The following is a 22755-nucleotide window of genomic DNA, read 5'->3' as shown; positions in this document are numbered from 1 at the left end:
GAGATGTCTGTTACCTATTTTTTAACTGGGTTATTTTCTTACTGTTAAATTTTAAAGAGCTCTTTGAATACTATGGGTAACAGTCCCTTATTATATTCTGAATATTTTGCAAATATTTTCTCCAAATCGGTGGTTTGTCTTCTCATTCTCTTAACATTGTTTTGGGCAAAACAGATTTTTCAAATTTTAATAAGGTCCAACTTATCAAGTATTTGTTTCATGAACTGTGCCACTGGTGTCATAGGTCTATTCCAGAGCTATCTTCTAGGAATCCTAAAGTCTTGTGTTTTACACTTACAACTATTGTGCATTTTCAGTTAATTATTGTAGAAGGTATAAGGACTGTTTCTAGAACATTCCCTTTTTGCTCTAGAAATCCAGCTGTTGCAGCATCACTTGTTGAGAAGACTATCTATGCTCCACTGTATTGCCTTTGTTCCTTTGTAAAAGAGCAGTTGACTATATACATGCAAATCTATTTCACGGCTCCACACTCTGTTCAATGATCCATTCATCTTTTATTTTGCCAATAATACATTGACTTAATTGCTATAGCTTTATATTAAGTCTTTAAGTTGGGTGATGTCAGTCCTCCAACTTTATAATTCCCTAATAAGGCATCCTGTGTCTTTTATTTCTCTAAACTTTAGAATCAGTTTATTGATATCCACAAAATAATTGACTGGGGTTTTGACTGCTATTGCACTGAATTTATAGATGAACCTGGGAATAACTGACATCAACCAGAAGAACCAACATCTACACAGTACTGACTTTTCTTATCCTTAGAACATGGACTATCTTTCCACTTATTTTATTCTTTTTTCATTTCACTCAACAAAGTTTTGTAGTTTTCTTCATATACATATACATATATTGTTAGATTTCTACCTAACAATTTTTTGGGAGGGTGCTAATATAAATGGTATTGGGCTTTTAATTTCAAATTCCACTTCCTGGGGGCCTGGGTGGCTCAGTTGAGTGGCTGACTCTTGATCTCAGCTCAGGTCTTGATCTTAGGGTCTTGAGTTCATGCCCCACACTGGGCTCCACGCTGGGCATGAAGACAACTTAAAAAAACAGAAACAATCCAAAAAAACACACACAAATTCCACCTAATAGTTGCTAGTATGTAGAAAAGCAATTGACTGGGGCACCTGGGTGGCTCAGTCGGTTAAGCGTTTGCCTTCGGCTCAGGTCATGATCCCAGGGTCCTAGGATCGAGCCCCTCATTGGGCTCCCTGCTCTGCCAGAAGCCTGCTTCTCCCTCTACCACTCCCCCTGCTTGTGTTCCCTCTCTCACTGTGTCTCTCTCTGTCAAATAAATAAATAAAATCTTAAAAAAAAAAAAGAAAGAAAAGCAATTGACTTTTGTCTATCAACTTTGTATCCGGCAACCTTGCTATAGTTGCCTATTAGTTCGAAAAGGTTTTGGTCAATTCTTTCAGATTTCCTACATAGCCGATCATGTCACCTGTGAACAAAGAACTTTATTTCTCCCTTCTAAATGTGCATCCTTTTTATTTTCTTATCTTGTCTTATTTCATTAGCTAGGCATTCCCAAAACAATGTTGAAAAGGAGCAAGAAGAGGGTGACATCCTTGATTTGTCCTGCACTTACTGCAAAAACTCCAGTTATTCACAACTCAGTATGGAGTATGTTAGCTATAATTTTTTTGTAGATATACTTTTTCTAGCTGAGGAAACTCCTAGTTTACTGATGCTTTTATCACGAATGAGTGTTAGACTTTGTCAAATAAGTTTTCTGCATTTATTGATATGATAGTGCAGATGTAATTTTCCTTTTTTTAGCCCACTAATTGATTTTTTTAAAGATTTTATTTATGTAAAGAAAGAGAAAGAGCAAGAGCAGGGGGAGGGGCCAAGAGAAAGGGCGAGAGAGAATCTCAGGTCGACTTCATGCTTAGCACGGAGTCCCCCACCCAAGGCTGGGTCATGACCTCAGCCAAAATCAAAAGACAGATGCTTAACCGACTGAACACCCAGGTGACCCTAATTGATTTTTGAACGTTGAACCAACATTGCTTACCTGAGACATATCTCACTTCGCTATGCTGTACAATTCTTTCTATACATTTATGGATTTGGTTTCTCAATATTTTCTTGAAAATTTTTACATCTATAATTCATGACAGACACTGGTCCATAATTTTCTTCTCTATAATGTCTTTGACTGATTTTAGTTATCAGAGTAATGCTGACCTAATGGAATGAGTTAAGAAGTATTACCTCTGAATCCATAGTCTCTCATGGCTTGTCCCCCCTGATTTCCCCTAACATAACATAACAAAAAATAAATAAAAACAGATAGATAAAAACAAAAAAGTGGCATTCTCAATGTAAAAAAATATTAATTCTGTATATTCTCATTTATTACATTAATACCTTGTTTGTAATATTATATCCAATACGTTTTCCTCTAAAATGTAGCTAGATGACAAAACTAAAAAAAAAAAAAAAGTATTACCTCTGCTCCTATCCTATTACAGGTTGTAAAAAAAAAAAAAAAAGGTTTACTTCCTTCCTTAAATGCACAATAGAATTTACCAGAAAAACAATCTGGGCCTGGTTGTTTCTGTTTTGGACAATATTAATTACTGATTTAATTTCTTTAATAGATACAAGACTATTCGTGTATACTTCTTCCTCTGTGTTTTGGCAGCTTCTGTCTTTCAAGAAATTGGTCCATTTCATCTAGGTTATAAAATCAATGGGCATAGAGTTCTTCATAATATTCCTTTATTATCCTTTTAATGTTCATGGGACCCATAGTAATGTCCTCTTTTTCATTTCTGTTATTAGTAATTTGTGTCTTTGCTCATTTTTTTTCTGAGTTAGCCTGGTTGCGCTTATGGATTTTATTAACCTTTTTGAAGAAACAGCTTCTGGTTTCAATGATTTTCTCTATTAATTTCTTGTTTTGAATTTCACTGATTTCTTCTATAATCCTTACTGCTTTTCCTCTGCTTACCCTGCAATTAATTTGCTCTTCTTTTTCCAAAATAGAAACTTCTATAATTGATTTTATGTCTTTTTTTTAATATATGTATCCCTGTAGTCGGTGCTTTTGCTGTATCCCCAAAATTTTGATAACTTTTTTTCCTTTTAATTCAAAATATTTTTAATGTCTTTGAGGTTTATTCTTTGATTTACGTGTTATTTAGAAATGTGTTGTTTAATCCCCACATATTTTAAGATTTTCCAATAATTTTCCCTGATTTCAAGTTTAATTCCAAACTGTTCTGAGAATACTGTAGAATTATTATTTTTAAATTTCTTCAGGTGGGGGCACCTGAGTGGCTCATTCGGTTAAGCATCTACCTTCAGCTCAAGTCATGATCTCAGGGTCCAGGGATCAAGCCCCATGTCGGGCTCCCTACTCAGTGGGGAGTCTGCTTCTCTCTCTCCCTCTGCCCTCCCACACCGCTCCTGCACACTTGCTCTCGCTCAATAAAATCTTTTTAAAAATAAATTTCTTCAAGTGTGTTTTATTTCCTAATATGTGATCTCTTTTGGTAAATATACAAGTGAGCTTGAGAAGAATACCCATTTTTGCACTTGTTGGATGAAGTAGCCTATAAATGTCAATTACATTCATTTGATTGATGGTGTTAAGTTCCATTATATCCTGATTTTCTTTCGGTTGGATCTGCACATTTCTGATAGAGGAGTGCTGAAGTATCCATCGATGAAAAAGGATCCATCTATTTCTCCTTACAGTAGAATGAGTTTCTACATGACATAGATGGATGCTCTGTTGTTTGGCAAACACAAGTTAAGAACTGTTATTGTTTTGTTTGTTTTAAGAGAAAATGTGCACGTGTGTAAGGCAGGGAGGGAGAGGGGGACAGGGAGAGGGAGAGAGAGAATCATAAACAGGTTCCACACCCAGCATAGAGCCCCACAATGGGCTCAATCTCATAAGCCTGAGATCATGACCTGAGCCAAAATCAAACAGTAAATCGACTGAGCCACCCAGGGGGGCCCCAGAACTGTTCATTCTTCTTGGAGAACTAATCATTCTATACTTGAATAAAACTCTTCTTTATCTCTACTAACATTCCTTCTTTTAACGTGTACACTGTCTGGTGATGCCTGGGTGGCTCAGTTGGTTAAACATCTGCCTTCAGCTCAGGTCATGATCCCAGGGTTCTGGGATCCAGTGCTGCATCTGGCTCCCTGCTCAGGAGGGAGCCTGCTTCTCCCTCTCCCTCTGCCACTGCCCCTGCTTATGCTCCCTCCTATCTCTCCCTCTGTCAAATAAATAAATAAAATTTTTAAAAATAAATAAAGTCTATTCTGTCTAAAATTAATACAACTACTCCTCTTTTCTTATTTAGTATCAGTGTGGTATATTTTACTCCATTCATTTACTTATTTTAATTTAATGTAACTTGGGGCGCCTGGGTGGCTCAGTCGTTAAGCGTCTGCCTTCGGCTCAGGTCATGATCCCAGGGTCCTGGGATCGAGCCCCGCATCAGGCTCCCTGCTCAACGGAAGGCCTGCTTCTCCCTCTCCTACTCTCCCTGCTTGTGTTCCTGCTCTCGCTGTCTCTGTCAAATAAATAAAATCTTTTAAAAAAAAATTTAATGTAACTTAATTTACTTTTTTTCTAAAGATTTTATTTATTTGACAGAGACACAGTGAGAGAGGGAACACAAACAGGGGGGAGTGGGAGAGGGAGAAGCAGGCTTCCCGCCAAGCAGGGAGCCCGATGTGGGACTTCCATGACTTCAGCCAAAGGCAGTTGCTTAACGACCGAGCCACCTAGGCGCCCTAATTTAATTAAAGTTCAGTATACTTAACATATAATGTTATATTAGTTTCAGTTATACAAATGTGACTCAACAATTCTATACATTACTTGGTGCTCATCACAATTTAAGTATACTCTTAATCCCCCCCTTCATCTATTTCACCCATTTCTCCACCCACTTCCCCTCTAGTAACCAGCAGTTTGTTCTCTATATTTAACAGTATACTTTTTAGGGATGCCTGGGTGGCTCAGTTGGTTAAGCATCTGACTCTTGAGCGCCTGGGTGGCTCAGTTGGTTAAGCGACTGCCTTCGGCTCAGGTCATGATCCTGGAGTCCCGGGATCGAGTCCCGCATCAGGCTCCCCGCTCAGCGGGGAGTCTGCTTCTCCCTCCAACCCTCCCCCCTCTCATGTGTGTTCTATCTCATTCTCGCTCTCTCAAATAAATAAAAAAATCTTTAATTAAAAAAAAAAAGCATCCGACTCTTGATTTCAGATCAGGTCGTGATCTCAGCATCCTGGGATGGAGTTGCACATCGGGCTTCATCCTCAGTAGGGAGTCTGTTTTTCCCTCTGCCCCTCACTCTGCTCATGCGTCCTCTCTCTCTCTCTCTCACATATAAATGTTTTTTTAAAGTCTGTTTTTGGTTTGTCTGGTTTTTGTTTTGTTTCTTAAATTACACATACGAGTGAAATCATATGGTATTTGTGTTCCTCTTACTGACTTATTTCACTAGATTCATCCATGTTGTTACAAATGGCAAGATTTCATTCCTTTTTATGGCTAAGTAATACTCCATTACTTCTTTATCCATTCATCTATCAATGGACACTTGGACTGCTTCCATAATTTGGCTATTGTAAATAATGCTCTAATAAACATAAGGGTACATACACCTTTTTGAATTAGTGTTTTCACATTCTTTGAGTAAATATTCAGGAGGAGAATTACTGAATCATGATAATTCTATTTTTAATTTTTTGAGGCACCTCCATACTGTTATTAACTGTGAATGCACCAGTCTGCATTCCCACCAATGTTGCATGAGGGTTCCTTTTTCTCCATAACCTCACAAACACTTGTGTCTTGTTATTTAGATTTTAGCCAATCTGACAGCTGTGAGATAATATCTCATTGTGGTTTTGATTTGCATTTCCCTGAAAATTAGTGATGCTGAGCATCTCTTCATTTGTCTGTTGGTCATCTATATATCTTCTTTAAAGAAATGTCTGTTTATGTATTCTGCCCAATTTTAACTGGATTATTTTTATTAGTTTTCTGGTTGTTGAGTTGTAGGAGTTCTTTATATATTTTGAATACTAACCCGTTATCAGATATGTCATTTTCAAATATCTTCTCCCATTCAGTAGGCTGTCTTTTAGTTTTGTTGATTGCTTCCTTTGCTGTGCAAAAGTTTGTTCATAGTAGTTTCATAATCCTTTGTATTTCTGTGGTGTTGCTTGTTAATTCTCTTTCATTTTTCATTTATTTATTTGAGTCCTTTCTCCTTTTTCATGATGAGTCTTGCTAAAGTTTTATCAATATTGCTTAATATTGTTTATCTTTTCATTAATCTTTTCTATTATTTATTTTTTAGTTTCCATTTCATGTCTTTCCACTCTGATCTTTATTATTTCCTTCCTTCTATGAAATTTGGCCATTCTTTGTTCTTCTTTTTTTGGTTCCTTTAGGTGTAAGGTTAGACTCTTTGAGATTTTTCTTATTTCTTGCATCACTGCATCACTATATAATTACCTCTTTGAATGGTTATTGCTGTGTCTCAAAGATCTGGATCTGTTCTGTGTCCATTTTCATTTTATTTTCTCTTTGATTTTCTCATTTATTCACTGGAAGCAAGTTGTTGAGCCACCATGTTTGTGTTTTTTCCAGTTTTTTAAAAATTGATTTCTAGTTTCATGCTGTTGTCGTTGCAAAAAATGTTTGATATGATTTCAATCTGCTTGAATTTACTTAGACTTGTTTTATAGCCTAACATGTCACCAATCTTGGCAAATGTTCCATGCACACTGCTGGTTTGGGATGAAATGTTTTGTATATTTTGTTGAGTCAATCTGGTCTTTTGTCTTTCAAAGCCACTGTTTCTTTATTGATTTTCTGTCTGGATGATGTATCCATTGACGTAAGTGGCATATTAAAGTCTTCTACTATTACTGTATTACTGTCAGTCTTTCCCTTTATATCTGGGGTTAATACTTACTTTATATATTTAGGTACTCCTGTGTTGGGTATATAGATATTTGTAATTGTTATATCTTCTTCTTGTGTGGCTTCCTTTATCATTATATAATGCCTTTCTTTGTCTCGTTACAGTTTTTGTTTTTAAGTCTATTTTGTCTGGGCACCTGGGTGGCACAGTCAATTAAGCATCTGACTCTTGGTTTCTTCTCAGGTCATGCTCTCAGGGTTGTGAGATCAAGCCCTGCATCAGGATACACAATGAGCATGGAGTCTGCTTGGGTTTCCCTCTCCCTCTGTCCCTCCCAGTCATTCATGCTCACTCTCTTTCTCTCTAAAATAAATAAATAAAATGTTCAAAAAAAATAATTATTGATAGGTATATGTTTATTTCCATTTTGTTACTTGTTTTGTTGTTGTTTTTGTAGTTCTTCTCAATTCCATTCTTCTTACTCTCTTCCCTTGTAATTTGACGACATTCTTTAGTGCTATGCTTCAACTCCTTTGTATCTATTACAGGTTTTTGATTTGTGCTTACAAGAAGATTCATATATAGCATCCTAAATACACAGCATCTACATTAAGCTGATGGTCAGTTAAGTTCAAACATATTCTAAAGACACGAGTTCTACTTCCCTCTCCATTTACATCCTTTTATTTTGTTTATTCCTTAATTTATTAGATATAATTGATTTTTACTATTTTTGTCTCTTAGCTGTGTACTGGCTTTATGATTAATCTACTATCTTTACTATATGTTTGCTTTTATCCATGAAATTTTTTCCTTTCATGATTTTCTTGATTCTAATTATGGCCTTTTCCACTTAATGAAGCCCCTTCAACATTACTTATTTAGTGGTGAGGAACTCCTCTAATTTTTGTCTAGGAAACTCTTTATAACACCTCATCTCTGAGTGATAAGCTTGCCAAGTAGACAATTCTTGGTTGTAGCTTTTATCCATTCAGAACTTTGAATATATCATGCCACTCCCTTCTGTCCTACAGATTTCTGATGAAAAATAAGCTGATAGCATTATGAGGTTTCCCTTGTATGTAACTAGTTGATTTTCTCTTGCTACTTTTAAATTCTCTCCTTGGCTTTAATTTTAGACATTTTAATTATTATATGTCTAATTATATGTCTTGGTATAGACCCTCTTGGGCTTACCTTGTTTGGGTCTCTCTGTGCTTCCTGTACCTGCATATCTGTTTCCTTCCCCCAGATTAGGGAAATTTTCAGCTATTATTTCTTCAAGTAAGTTTTCCGCCTGTTTCTCTATCTCTTCTGCTTCTGGGACTCCTATAATGCAAATGTTAGTACGCTTAATGTTGTCCCAGAGGTCCCATATCCTATCATCTTTTTTTTTTTAATTCTTTTTAATTTTTGTTTTTCAACTTAGGTGCTTTCCATTACCCTTCCTCTAGATCACTTATTGATCCTTGTGCATCCTCTAATCTGTTGTTGACGCCCTCTAGTGTATTTTTCATTTCAGTTATTGTGTTCTTCAAGTCTTTTTTTTTAGAAGATTTTATTTATTTGACAGAGAGAGACACGGCGAGAGAGGGTACACAAGCAGGCGGAGTGAGAGAGGGAGAAGCAGGCTTCCCACAGAGCAGGGAGCCCAGTGCAAGGCTCAATACCAGGACCCTGGGATCATGACCTGAGCTGAAGGCAGATGCTTAATAACTGAGCCACCCAGGTGCCCCAAGTCTTCTTTTTTATATTTTCTAACTTTTCATTGAAATTCTGAGTTCATCCACTCTTCTCTCAACTCCGGTGAATATCTTTATGGCCATTACTTTGAACTCTTTATCAATTAGATTTTTTATCTCCTTGTTGTTTCTTTTTTTTCTTTTTTCTCCCGAAGTTTTATCTTGTGCTTCCCTTTGGGGCATATTCCTTGTTTCCTCTTTTTTTTTTTTTAATTTCTATGTTTCTTTCTATGAATTAAGTTAAACAGTTACTTCTCCCAATCTTGAAGGAGTGGCCTTGCTAAGAACATCTTCTGTGTAGACTGTGTGTGCCTGGCAGCTTTGTATAGCTGAACTGAAGCTGTAGGAAGTACAGTCTGGGGGTCTCAGGACAATCCACTCATGGGCCACCCTAGTGGGAAACCTGAAGTTGTACTGAGGACAGGCCAGAAGGTGTCCCTGTGTGCACAAGGCTGGGGCCACCTTGGTGGGACATTGAAGCTCATATGGGTGCAGATGGGGGCTACTCCTTGGGGAAAAAGCTGGAGTTGGTGTGGGCTAGGATCCTGGTAATTGCTGGGGTGGCAGGCCAGCTAGAATGCCCAGACCCTTCTCCTGTCTGCACTATCAAAGTGGAGGGAAATGTAAACAATGGCATTCAGCCAGCACCTCTATTCCCAGAAAGAGTTCCATCAGGTCCCTCACCATTTCACAGATGCTCTAGGGTCAGTGAATGGGTTTCCTTAACTTCTAGTCTATTTGCTCTATAAGCTACAGCTTTATTTCTGTGTCCCAAGGTAGGGAAATCTGCACATTGGTTCCTCAGTATACTACCCCTTCCACTGAAGTTCACAGCATCGGGGGTGGGGTTCCCATAATTACCACATATCCATCTCTCCTGCCATTCTTTATGTGGTCCCTATATTCTTTGTTGTGCAGAAGCTGTTCAATCAGTCAGCAGTTCTTCAGAACGAACTGGCTCTACATGCAGGTGCAGCTTCAGTGTGTCCATGTGAGAACATGAGTTCAGTGTGTTCCTATGCCACCATCTTAGACGCTGGCCCAATATGCTATTATATGAATGGTCTGCTCATCCAATTCTCTTCAGGATGATTTTGACAGCTGGTTAGGCAACTCTGAAAACTGGAGAGCAGGCCTTCAGGAAGAATAGGCTGGAAACTCTCAGGCACAAGCCCTCTGTCTTCTAATTGATTCATATTAGACCACTGACAATCCTCACGATTACTGATACAGTTGGATTAACATCTATCATATTTGATACTTATTTCTATTTCGTACTGTTGTTCTTTTTTCCTACTTTTGTCTTCCACTTTTCCTGCCTTTTGTGGTCTCAACTGAGCATTTTATATGGTTCGACTGTCTCCTCTTTCTTAGCATACAAGTTATACTTCTGGTTTTTACTTTTCAAATAACACTATATCAGTTTGTGGGTAGCGTGCGTAGTATACCATTTTGTGGGTAGTGTTAGTCCCCTTTAACAACAAAATAATCCTAATTCTTCCTTCCACTTCCTTTTATCATTTCTGTCACTTACTTCATGTATATATAAGTGTGTGTATATATACATACATATATAAGCATATATAATTAAGTACATTGTTGATATTATCATCTTGAATGATCTGTTATCTGTTAGATCAATTAAGAAGAAGAAATAAAACTTTTTATTTTACCTTCATTTATTCTTTCTTCAATATTCTTCCTTTCCTTATGTAGATACAAGTGACTGACCTATATTATTTTTCTACTCTCAAAATAACTTCTGGGACGCCTGGGTGTCACAGTCACTAAGTGTAGGACTCTTGGATTCTGCTCAGATTGTGATCTCGGGGTCATGGGATTGGACCATACATAAGGCTCCACGCTCCACAAGGAGTCTGCTTGGGATTCTCTCGCCCTCTCCCTTCACCCCACATGCTCATGCTCTCTCGCACTCTCTCAAATAAATCTTTTTTTAAAAAAGAACTTCTTTTAATGATTCCTGTAAGGCGGGTCTACTGGTAACAAATTCTTGCAGTTGTTGTTTGTTTGAGAAAGTCTTCATTTCTCCTTCATTTTTGAAGGATAATTTCCCAGGGTACAGAATTCAAAATTGGTGTGGATTTTTTCTCTCAACACTTCAAATATTTCACTTCACTCATGTCTTGATTGCATGATCTCTAAGAAGTCAGATGTAAATTCTTATCTTGGTTCCTTGATAGGTGATGTGTTTGATCCTTGTTTCTTTCAAGATTTTTTCTTTCTCTTTGGTTCTCTGTAGTTTGAAAATAATATGCATAGGCATAGTTTTTGACATTTATCCTGCTTAATATTCTCTGAGCTTCCTGATCTATGATTTGGTGTCTGATATTATTTTAGGGAAATTCTCAGTCCTTACTGTTTCAAGTATTTTGTCTGTTCCTTTTTCTCTTTCTTCTCTGGTATTCCCAATACATGTATATTACACCTTCTGTAGTTGTCCCACAATATTTGGACATTTTGGTTTGGTTTTTCTTCTCTCTCTCTCTCTCTCTTTTTTTTTTCCCCACAGTATTTCTTCTCTTTCCTTTTCAGTACTGGAGATTTCTGATGCGATATCCTCCAGCTTGGGAGATTCCTTCCTCAGCTATGTTCAGTCTACTAATACTGCCATTAAAGACATTCTGCATTTCTGTTAGTGTTTTTGATCTCTAGCATTTCTTTTTGGTTCATTCTTGTGATTTCCAGCTTTCTACTTACATTGTACATCAATTCTTACACGCTATCTACTTTAGCATTTTAATCATATAATGCTATTAATCATAAAATTCCCAGTGTGATTTTTCCAACATCCATGCTGTCTGGTTCTGATGATTTCTCTTTCTCTTCACATTGTTTTGTTTTTCCTTTTGGGATGTCTGGTGATTCTTTTCTTGACGGCTGGACATGATGCACTGGCTAAATTAACAGCTGTAAATTGGTCTTTAGTAATGTGGCTAAAGTGCACAGGACTGTGCACTTCACAAGTTGTTTCTCAGGGTTTTTTCTGCCCCCTTAGGCACAAGAGGAAAGCAAGAGTTGCCTGGAGTTGGGTGTTTCACTTCTCCCAGGACAGTGAGTCTCCAATAATACCTCAGTCAGATAGGATACAGTTAATTAGATTCTCCTCAGGGCAGACCTTGTCAAAAACTATAGAGTGCTCTGAGGGACGCCTGGGTAGCACAGTCCATTGAGCATCTGACTCTTGGTTTGAGGTCAAGTCATGATATCAGGGTTGTGGGACCAGTCCTGCTTCGGGCTCAGAGCTCAGCTGGTGGTCTGGTTGGTGTTCTATCTCCCTCTTCCTGCCCCTCCCACTTGTGCTCTCTCTCTCTCTCTCTCTCTCTCTAAAATAAATAAATAAATCTTAAAAAAAAAAAAGGAGGAGGAGGAGGTGGAGGTAGGGGGGAAGAGAGAGTGCTCTGGCATATTTCAAAATGGTTCCTTTTTCCTTCCCCCTGCCAAAAGCACAAGAGAATTTTTCTCTAATATTTACTATGAGGATCTGGTCAAGCTACTGGAGGTAAAATTCACAAAAGTGGGGGGTCCCTCTGTGACAAGGGTCTGCCTGGAGTTTTTAACTCACCTTTGTCCACACTGAGCCTTTGTTAATTACAGTTCAGGTTTTCCCACTACAGTACTGCTTTCCACTCATGAGTCTGTTGTGCTGAGCCATGACTCCATTTATTCACTTGTCTGTCTTCATCTGAGGGATAGTAGTCTGCCCTGTGTCCTCCCCTTCCTTACAGATCTAAGAGGAGCTAATGGTTTTACAGTCTTTTCAGCTTTTTGTTAGAATATAGCGACAACTTCCAAGCTTCTCACATGCAAAACCAGAAAGTGGAAGTATAATGTGTTTGTTCATCTTTCTTTTTTTTTTAATTCTTTTTTTTTTTAAGATTTTATTTATTTATTTGAGAGAGAGAGAATGAAAGACAGAGAGCATGAGAAGGAAGAGGGTCAGAGGGAGAAACAGACCCCCCGCTGAGCAGGGAGCCTGATGTGGGACTCGATCCTGGGACTCCAGGATCATGACCTGAGCCAAAGGCAGTCGCTTAACCAACTGAGCCACCCAGGCGCCCGTGTTTGTTCATCTTTCTATAAGGTCAGATCTCATAAACTTTCCTGGTTCCCATTCCATTTACAGTGAGACTAAACTTAGAAAAATTAATTCCCACAATGTTCTAAACAGAGATGAATGTAAAAGGAAGAAAATGTAATTGAAGAACAAGATAAAACTGTACTTAAGGACAGAAATTTTATATATAACATGGGTCTGCATGTGTATCAAAAGAAGTACCACCAGTCACTGTCCTTAAAAAGCCTTGGTTTGGAGAAAAAATTATAATGAAAGACATACTTCAACAGCTCAGTAACAAAAGACAAAGGTCGTTAATTGGCCCTTCTATTTATTAGCTGTCTAAAGACATTATTTGTAGTAGCTGAATATCAGGGCAGATTGTCTTCCCACGTAGGCTTAGAAATATTTCACCATTGGGACATTAAATAATACTGCCTAGGACTTACAGAATGACAAAAACCTGACCAAATTTCTAATAAAGAAATCTTTCATTCACACATTAAAAAAAAGAAAAAGAAAAGAAATTGGTTAAGGTTGTAAAGGGCAAAGTTTAGACATTGTTTGTAAGGGTATTTTATTGAATAAAATCTTACAAGACCAGGTTTTCCTTATGTGCTGAAATACTGAAAATCAATCTTTTGTCTCCAAAACATATTGCAAACTGAACTTAATAGCTAAATTATTTAAAAAGTCTATGTGTATAACACAATACCTGAGATTTGCAAATTGATCTGTATTTAAAGTAAATAATAAGCATAAAACATTTGAGACAGATAAACAAAATATACTTATTTCCTAAATATTTCAATTTATCCATAGTACTTAAAACTTACTTGGCTCTATAAGCTCTATAGTAGCTTACAAATATTAAGAGTGAATGCCTTATTGTATTTCTACTTCCTCATCAAATCCTGATATACTGAATTAAGTCACAATCCTTCAAAAGAAAAGCAGCGAGCCTTTGTAACTTAAAATAAAAAGCAGAACTGTTTCCCCTAAAAGAAACAAGAAAAAAATAAATAACCTGAATGAAAGGATTCAATGATACACCCTGTACAAATAGCAGCCCCCCTCCAAACTGTGTATACTCTCATCCACACAAAAGAAATGAAAGAGACATGGAGCAGTAGAAACGGGAATCCAGTAGACAACTGCTTTTCAAACAAATCACCTGGGAGTCTTCTTTTAAAAGAAAACTCTAATGCCACAGGTCTAGAATGGGGCTTTTATGCATTCCTAACAAAGTTCCAGGTTATACTGACGCTCTTTACCATGGACCATACTTCAGATAGTAAGGAAATAGGATATCCACATCTTATTTGGGGGTGCTAAAGTCATGCCCAAAGACCACAAGTTAGATTTACTGGCACAATGCAATAAGGGAGAGTGCACACCATGGGAAACTGAGCATCACTGTAAGTGACAGAATGAACTCACTACGGGGTTTGGGCTTCTACTGGGTAATGTGGCAGAGGGTTAAGGAAATGAAAGTCTGTTCTGGATTTGTCAAGAACCAAATATTTTTTTTTTTTAATTTCTTTGAGAAAGAGGAAGAGACAGCGGGGGAGGGGCAGAGGAAAGGAGAGAGAAAAATCCAAGCAGACAACAAACTGAGTGCAAAGCCCAACACGGTGCTCAGCCTCATGACCTTGAGATCATGACCTGAGCGGAAACCAAGAATCAGATGCTTGTCCAACTGAGCCGCCCAGGTGCCCCAAGAATCAAAGATAATTTGGTACAGCCACTATGGAAACCAGTATGGTGGGGCACCTGGGTGGCTCAATAGGTTAAGCATCCCACTCTTGATTTCAGCTCTGGTCATGATCTCAGGGTTGTGAGATCAAGCCCTGCATCAGACTGCCCACTCAGCAGGGAGTCTGCTTGAGATTCTCTCCCTCTCCCTCTCCCTCTGCCCCTCCCCTGCTTGCTCTCTCTCAAATAAATAAATCTTAAAAAAAAGAAAAAAAGAAAATATTATGGAGATTCCTTTAAAAATTAAAAATATAAATACTATACAATCCAGTAATTTCACTTCCGGATACTTACCCATAGAAAATTAAAACACAAATTTAGAAAGATATATGCACACCTATGTTCACTGCAGCATTACTTACAATAACCAAGATATGGAAGCATCCTAAGTATCCACCAATGGATTATTGAAGAAGATGTGAGATACACACACACACACACACACACACACACACAGGAATATTACTTAGCCATAAAAAACAATGAAGTCTTGCTATTTGTGACAACATGAATGGACCTAGAAGGTATTATGATAAGAGAAATAAGTCAAGGACAACTATCTTTTAACTTTTATGTGAAATAAAACAAAACAAAAAGAACAAAACAGAAACAGACTCATAGATACAGAGAACAATCTGGTGGTAGCCAGAAGGAAAAGAGGTGTTGGGGAATAGACAAAATAGGTGAGAAGAATTAAAAGGGACAAATGTCCAGTTATAAAATAAATAAGACATGGGAATGCAATGTACAGCATAGGGAACACAGGGAATATAAGGAATAAAATTAATAATATATAACAACTTTGTATTGTGACAGATGGTGGCTAGATTTATCATGGTTTATCATTTGTAATATACACAAAATATATATAAAATATATATTGAATCATGATGTTGTACACCTGAAACTAATATAATACTATAATATTGTATGTCAGCACACATCAATTAAAAAAATGATGTCAAAGTTTCCAAATCTTCTGAAAAATATTAATCTACACATCAGAGAAAATTAATGAATCCCTAATAAGATAAAAACAAAGAACCACCAAAAAAAAGAACCACACCAAGGCATATGATAGTCAAACTGCTGAAATTCAAAGGCAAAAAGAAAATCTCAAGCGTTACAAGAGAAAAACAGCTTCATGTGCAGAGGAACAGCAATACAATTAATGGCTGACTTCTCATCAGAAATAATAAAGGCCAGGGTGCCTGAGTGGCTCAGTCGTTAAGCATCTGCCTTCGGCTCGGGTCAAGATCTCAGGGTCCTTGGGATCGAGTCCCGCGTCGGGCTCCTTGCTCGACAGGAGACCTGCTTCTCCCTCTCCCACTCCCCCCTGCTTGTGTTTCCTCTCTCACTGTGTCTCTGTCAAATAAATAAAATCTTAAAAAAAAATAATAATAAAGGCCAGTCACAAATAAAAGGACATAGTCAAAGTAATGAAAAAAAAAAACTTGCAACCTATAATTCTGTATTCAGAGAAACTATCCTTCAAAAATAAAGAAGAAATAAAGACATTCCCAGATAAGCCAAAAAGTGGGAGAATTCATTGCAAGCAGACCTGAACTACATGAAATACTACAAGAAATCAAATAGTATAGTTCAGATGGTAACCCAACTCCATAAAAAGGAATAAAAAGCATTAGAAATTGTTAATATGGAGGTAAATGTAAGCCTGTATACAAAATTCGCACACATCATTTTATTCTCTTAATTTCTTTAAAAAAAACTGAGATTGCTTAAAGTAAAAACTATGTATTGTTTGGTTTTTATAACAAATAGATGCTCTATATATGACAGAAACAGCATAAAGAAAGGATGAGAAAATAGAGCTATATTGGAGCAAAGGTGCTGTATTTTGCTGGAACTACATAACCATTAAACTGAAATAGATCATGGTACATTAAAGATGCAAGTTTTACCCTTAAAGTAGTGCTGTCCAACAGAAATATGAAAGCTACAAATGTTAAGTCACATAGGTAATTTAAAATTTTCTACTCATATTTTTTAAAAATTTCAAAGACAAAATTTCCACAGTTTAATTTAAACCAAATGTCTAAAATATTACTATTACTATATAATCAATATATAAATCATTAATGAAATATTTTAAATTCTGCATTTCATACTAAGTCATTGAAATCTGGTTTGTATTTTACATAATCATATACCAATTCAGACTAGCCACATTTCAAGTGCATAAAAGCCACATGTGGCTAGTAGCTATTGCATTGGGCAGCACAGCCCTAGAACAATCACTAGAAGAAACAATTTAAGAAAGATGCCTTAAAAAAAAAAAACAAAACTCAAGGAACTCCTGGGTGGCTCAGTTGGTTAACTGTCTGCCTTCGGTACAAGTCGTGGTGTCAGGGTCCTGGGATCAAGCCCTGCGTGGGGCTCTCTGATCAGCAGGGAGTCTGCTTCTCCTTCTTCCTCTGCCCCCCCAACACCTCCTTGTGGTCTCTCTCTCAAATAAATAAATAAGATCGTGAAACAAAAAATAAACAAACTAGGGGTCCCTGGGTGGCTCAGTCAACTGAACAGTTGACTCTTGATTTCCATTCAGATTGTGATCTCAGGGTCCTGAGAATGAAGCCCCCATGGGGCTCCCTGCTCAGCAGTGAGTCTGCTTCTCCCTCCCTTCCCCCCACTCATCCACACGCACTGTCTCTCTAAATTAGTAAATAAATATATTAGAGCTTAAAAAGAATCAACAAATTACAATAGTACACTCAAAAAGCATGTATTTAACACAACAGAAGGCAGTAAACTAAGGAAGAGAGGAATAAAAGACACAAGACCTATAGAAAACAAATAGCAAAATAAATCCAAAGATAAATCCATCTACATCAAAAATTAATGTGAATGGACTAAACATTCAAATCAAAGGGGAGATGTCAGACTGCATTTCTCAAAAGCACGATCCAACGATGTGCTATGTACAGGACATATATTCTAGATTCAAAGATAATATAGGTGGAAAACAAAACAAAACAGTAACCAAAGGGGAGCTGCAGTGACTATATTAGTATCAGATGAAACAGGCTTTAAGACAGGAGTATTACTAGAGACAAAGAAGGGCATTTGATAATGAAAAGACATGTCATGATGAACAACTGCATATGTTAAGAAGAAGAGAAAGAATGTTTTGTTTTGTTTTTATATTTTATTTATTTATTCGACAGAGAGAGAGAGAGACAGTGAGAGAAGGAACACAAGCAGGGGGAGTGGGAGAGGGAGAAGCAGGCTTCCTGCCAAGCAGGGAGCCTGATGCGGGGCTCAGTCTCAGGACCCTGGGATCATAACCTGAGCCGAAGGCAGATGCTTAACAACTGAGCCAGCCAGGCGCCCTGAGAAAGAATGTTCTGAGCAGGAAAGGTTCAGAAGTAGGAGAGGGGTTTCCCTATTGATGATGCCCTCTCTCTAGCTGATGGTAGGACCCCTCCAATCCCTCTCAGACCTCAGAGGCCAGTAGTCTGTCGCTCTCACCCCACTGAATATTCAGCCCTTTCACATTCCTATGCCTTTTTTTAAGACTATTTATTTATTTATTTGAGAGAGAGAGAGAGAGAACAGGAGTGGGAGCACAGAGGGAGAGGCAGAAGCAGACTCCCCGCTGGGCAGGGAGCCAGGGACGGAGGCCACATTGACTGAGCCACCAGGCGCCCTCACTTCCTGAAAAACATAACCATCATTGGTTTTGGTTTGCAACTTTAGGCTCTTAGGTGATGTAGGTGTTCAATAAATGCTTGCTGAATAAAGGAACAAATGAACAAAAAGACAGATGTAGTAAAGACCAGGGGTGCTAAAAAGAACTGGGGGCTAAAAAGTTTATTTTTGGGGTGCATAGGTGGCTCAGTCGGATAAGTGACCAACTCTTGATCTCAGCTCAGGTCTTGATCTCAGGGTCGTGAGTTCAAGCCTCGTGTTGGGCTTCAGGCGGGGTGTGGAGCTACATTAAAACACACACACACACACACACACACACACGTTTATTTTTCACAGTTCCCATCAGCGAGTATAGGATAGGGTAACCAGGAAGCATTAACTAAGCACATGAGGAAATTATTATAAGTGATAAAAACAATAATAATAACCAACATTAAAGGAGCATTTACTATGTGTCCAGCACTGCTCTAAGCATTTTGCATAAATTAATTCTTTTAATCCTCATAATAACTCCATTAGAAAGGTACTAGTTATTGCTACTCAGATATGGGTCAACAGCAACAAAAAGTCAATTAAAATAAATGACATTTCTCCAGAGAAGATACACAAACAGCCAATAAGCATATGAAAAGATGCTCAACATCATTAATCATTAGGGAGGGAAAGAGAACACAAATCACAAAGATGCACCACTTCAAACACAGTAGGAGGGTCATAATACAGTAACAAGGGTTAACAAGGATGAAGAGAAATTGGAACCCTAACACATTACTGGTGGAAATGTAAAATGGTCTATCACTTTGTAAACAATTCCTGGCGATTCCTCAAAACATTAAACATAGTTACCATATGATCCGACAGACTGTGGGATGACAGTTAATGGTTACAGGTTTTCTTTTAGGGGGGAGAAAAATGTTCTAAAATTGGTGATGGCTGGACAACCCTGTGAATATACTGAAAACACTGTACTGCACAATTCATTTTTTTTGAAGATTTTATTTATTTTATTTATTTGAGAGAGAGAAAATGAACAAGCATGGGTAGGGGGAGGGGTAGAAGGACAGACTCCACACTGAGCTTGGAGCCTAACTCGGGGCTCCATCTCACCACCCTGAGATCATGACCTGAGCCAAAATCAAGAGTGGGATGCTTAACCAACTGAGCCACCCAGGACCCCCTGCACTGCTCAATTTAAATGGCTGAATTGTATAGGGTGTGAATTGTATAGCAATAAAATGCTTCACAACAAGTTAACAAGAGCAGCGTTGTAATTAGCTCATCTTCACTGAGAACTTCATCTACATATCTAAACCAAAGCAATATATTTTTCTAGGACCATTTTTCTATTGATGTAACTTTTTAAAAAAGCTAAGTAGCATGAGAACAAAATTTATGACAGTAAAGAAATTTCTGAAGGAAAATAGTTACTTTATTTCTGAACTAACCTCTGTACTTTGGTGACATCCTATAGTAAAAAACTGAAAATTATCATTAGCTGTGAAAGCAGATGATTTTGCCATATGGCTTCAGTTTTTCTTACTTTTTTTTTTAAGATTTTATTTATCTTTTTGACAGTGAGAGACACAGCAAGAGAGGGAACACAAGCAGGCAGTGGGAGAGGGAGAAGCAGGCCCCCTGCCGAGCAGGGAGCCCGATGTGCGGCCCACCGAAGGCAGACGCTTACCGACTGGGCCACCCAGGTGCCCCAGTTTTTCTTACTTTTATTTTTATTTATTTCATAGAAACAGAAAGCAAAGAAAATTCAATGACTTATATATACTACTCCTCTCCAGTGTCATAGCCTAATAAATACCTGTTATCCTATTGTCCTTCAGGAAGGGGGGTTATACTAGTAGGCAAATGATACATGTTTTTTTCAATGCTCTTACCAGCCCTTACCTAAATTTTAGACAAACTAACTCATACAACACAGGTGTGAAAGTGATAAAACCAACAATCTCTAACACATCCAAAACTGAGTTAGGTACTAATTTCCTGGACGAATGAAATCCAAACAGCTATTTCTGACCAAAACATACCTCCCATGTACCTACTCCCCATCAAGAAAGGAAGCCCACTGTTCACGAACCTACAACACAGACAACACCCTGATAACAGCATACCAAAACAGAGGACCTTACAATATAAACATGCAGCAAGACCAGACATCACCTGAATAACTACTATTTGACAGGCAGACCCTACATCTTTCCACCAACCTTTGGAATACTGCTTTGAACTTTGCTGGATCACAGGCTTTTGATACAGAGGTCAGATATATCAAAACAAGAAAACACCAATGTCAGAAACTCTGGCCTAACAGAAAACTATAAAATGTTACTGAGAGAAACCAAAGATCTAAGTGAATGGACAATAAAGCATGTTCATAAATTGAAAGACCCAATAAAAAAAAAATTACAACCATATTCCAGTTCATTAGCTGAGAGGGGAACTCACACGTTTTAGCCTCCAATCTTATCCACAGATGCCTAAGTGTCTAATATTTCACACCTTTGTAATGGCTCTTGTAAAAAGAAAAACAAACAAACAAACAAAAAAAACCTCTGGCCTAAATCCTATTACTGTAAAGAGATTGAAAAATAAACAGCAGCAATCAAATCACGATGAATTTAGCTACGCTTTATTATGTAAAAGTGAGAATTTGGTCGCTTATTGGGTAGCACCACTGGGACAAGCAGTTTTAACATGAAGAAAGGGGTTCAAATCCCTTCCGTTTTATTTTTCTACAATAGTATTAACTATATTACTCATGCTGTGCTTTTCATCCCCGTGATTTATTTATTTTGTAACTGGAAGTCTGTATCCCTTAAGCCCCTTCCCCGGTTTTGCCCATCCCCCCACCCAGTTTTAGAATGGTTTTAGATTTATAGAACAGTTCAAAGACAGTGCAGGAGTTGTGATGTACTCCAGCCCCGGTTTCCCTGAGTGCTAACATTTTACATTTGTGTGGTGCTATGGCGCACCACTCATGAACCAGCAATGATGCATTATTATTAACTAAAATTAATACTTTATTCTGATTTCCTTCATTTTTACCCAATTCTCTTCTTCTGTTCCAGGATTCCACCCAGACAGAATAACATATTCCATTTATTTGTCATATCAGCCCAGGCTACTCTTGGCTGTCACTGTTTCTCAGACTTTCTTTGTTTTTGATTACTTTCAGTTTTGGGGAGTTCTGATAAAGTATTTTACAGAATGTCCTTCAATGTGGGTTTGTCTTCATTTTTTTTAAATGGTTACATGAGAATTACATATTTGGGGGACGAAGACCATAGGTGCATAGGGCAATTCTCACATTGTATCAGGGGTGCACAGTGAACCTGACTTAGCACTGTTGATGTTGACCTGCATAAGCTGATGTTATTTTTTAATGCTTAATTGAAATATAATTCACACAAAGTGTTATATTAGTTTCAGGTGTATAGTATAAGGATACAACAATTCTATACATTGCTCAGTGCTCATCAAGATAAGTGTATTCGTAATCCCCTGTATCTGTTTCACCCATCTTGCCCCCCACCTCCCCTCTGGGAACCACCACTGTGTTCTCTATATTTAAGAGTTTATCTCTTTTTCATTTGTTTCTTAAATTCTATGTGTGAGTGAAATCATCTGGTATTTACCCTTCTCTGACTGACTTATTTCACTTAACATTATACCCTCTCATGTTGTTACAAATGGCAAGATCTCATTCTTTTTTTAGGGCTGAGTATAGACCACTTCTTCTTTATCCATCCATCTATCAAAGGACACTTGGGCTCCTTCTGTATCTTGGCTACTGAAAATAATAATGCAATAAACATAGGGGTGGATGTATCTTTTCGAATTAGTGTTTTCATTTTCTTTGGGTAAATATCCAGTAGTGGAATTACTGCATAATATAAAATATTTTTCTAGGTATGTCCCCTCACGCAAGGGAAACAAGAGCAAAAATAAACTATTGGGACTACATCAAAATAAAAAGCTGCTGCACAGCAAAAAGAAACCATCAATAAAACAAAGGGCAACCTACTGAATGGGAGAAAATATTTACAAATAATATATCTGATAAGGAGTTAATATCCAAAATATATAAAGAACTTATATAATTCAACAGCAAAAAAAACCCCAATAATCCAATTGCAAAATGGTCAGAGGATCTGAATATACATTTTTCCTAAGACATACAGATGGCCAACAGACACATGAAAAGATGCTCAACATCACTGATCATCAGGGAAATGAAAATCACAACCAGAATGAGATATCACCTTACATCTGTCAGAATGGCTAAAATCAAAACAACAAGAAATAACAAGTGTTGGTGAGGATATGGATAAAAAGGAACCCTCCTGCACTGCTGATAAGAATGCAAATCAGTGCAGCCACTATGAAAAAGAGCTCATCAAAAAGTTAAAACTAGAAATTCCCTGTTTTTTTTAATTTTCTAAATTTTTTTTTAAAGTAGGCTCCACGACCCTGAAATCAAGACCTGAGCTGAGATTAATAGTTGGATGTTCAACCGACTCAGCTACCCAGGCACCCCAAAATTCCCTCCATTATAAAA

The 22755-nt window shown here is 37.6% G+C and overlaps 1 protein-coding gene across 5 annotated transcripts in view; it reads right to left on the bottom strand.

The window, feature by feature from the left end:
- SMYD3 (SET and MYND domain containing 3) overlaps positions 1 to 22755 on the bottom strand; it is a 698417-nt gene that overhangs the window by 544068 nt on the left and 131594 nt on the right. Inside the window, exon 1 of one of the 5 annotated variants that reach the window (XM_073899895.1) lies at positions 8142 to 8180. The exons of the other annotated variants lie outside the window; for them this stretch is intronic. The gene's annotated coding sequence lies outside the window, so the exon portion shown is untranslated. Of the gene's footprint in view, positions 1 to 8141; positions 8181 to 22755 lie in introns of those variants that run through there. 5 annotated transcript variants of the gene reach the window in all.

Source organism: Callorhinus ursinus, unplaced genomic scaffold (assembly GCF_003265705.2).
Source record: "Callorhinus ursinus isolate GAN/ISIS: 27379988/994484 unplaced genomic scaffold, GSC_fseal_2.0 scaffold13, whole genome shotgun sequence".
Classification (NCBI taxonomy): Eukaryota; Metazoa; Chordata; class Mammalia; order Carnivora; family Otariidae; genus Callorhinus; species Callorhinus ursinus.
Note: the sequence above shows the minus strand (reverse complement) of the source record. Positions and strands in the feature narration are given on the sequence as shown.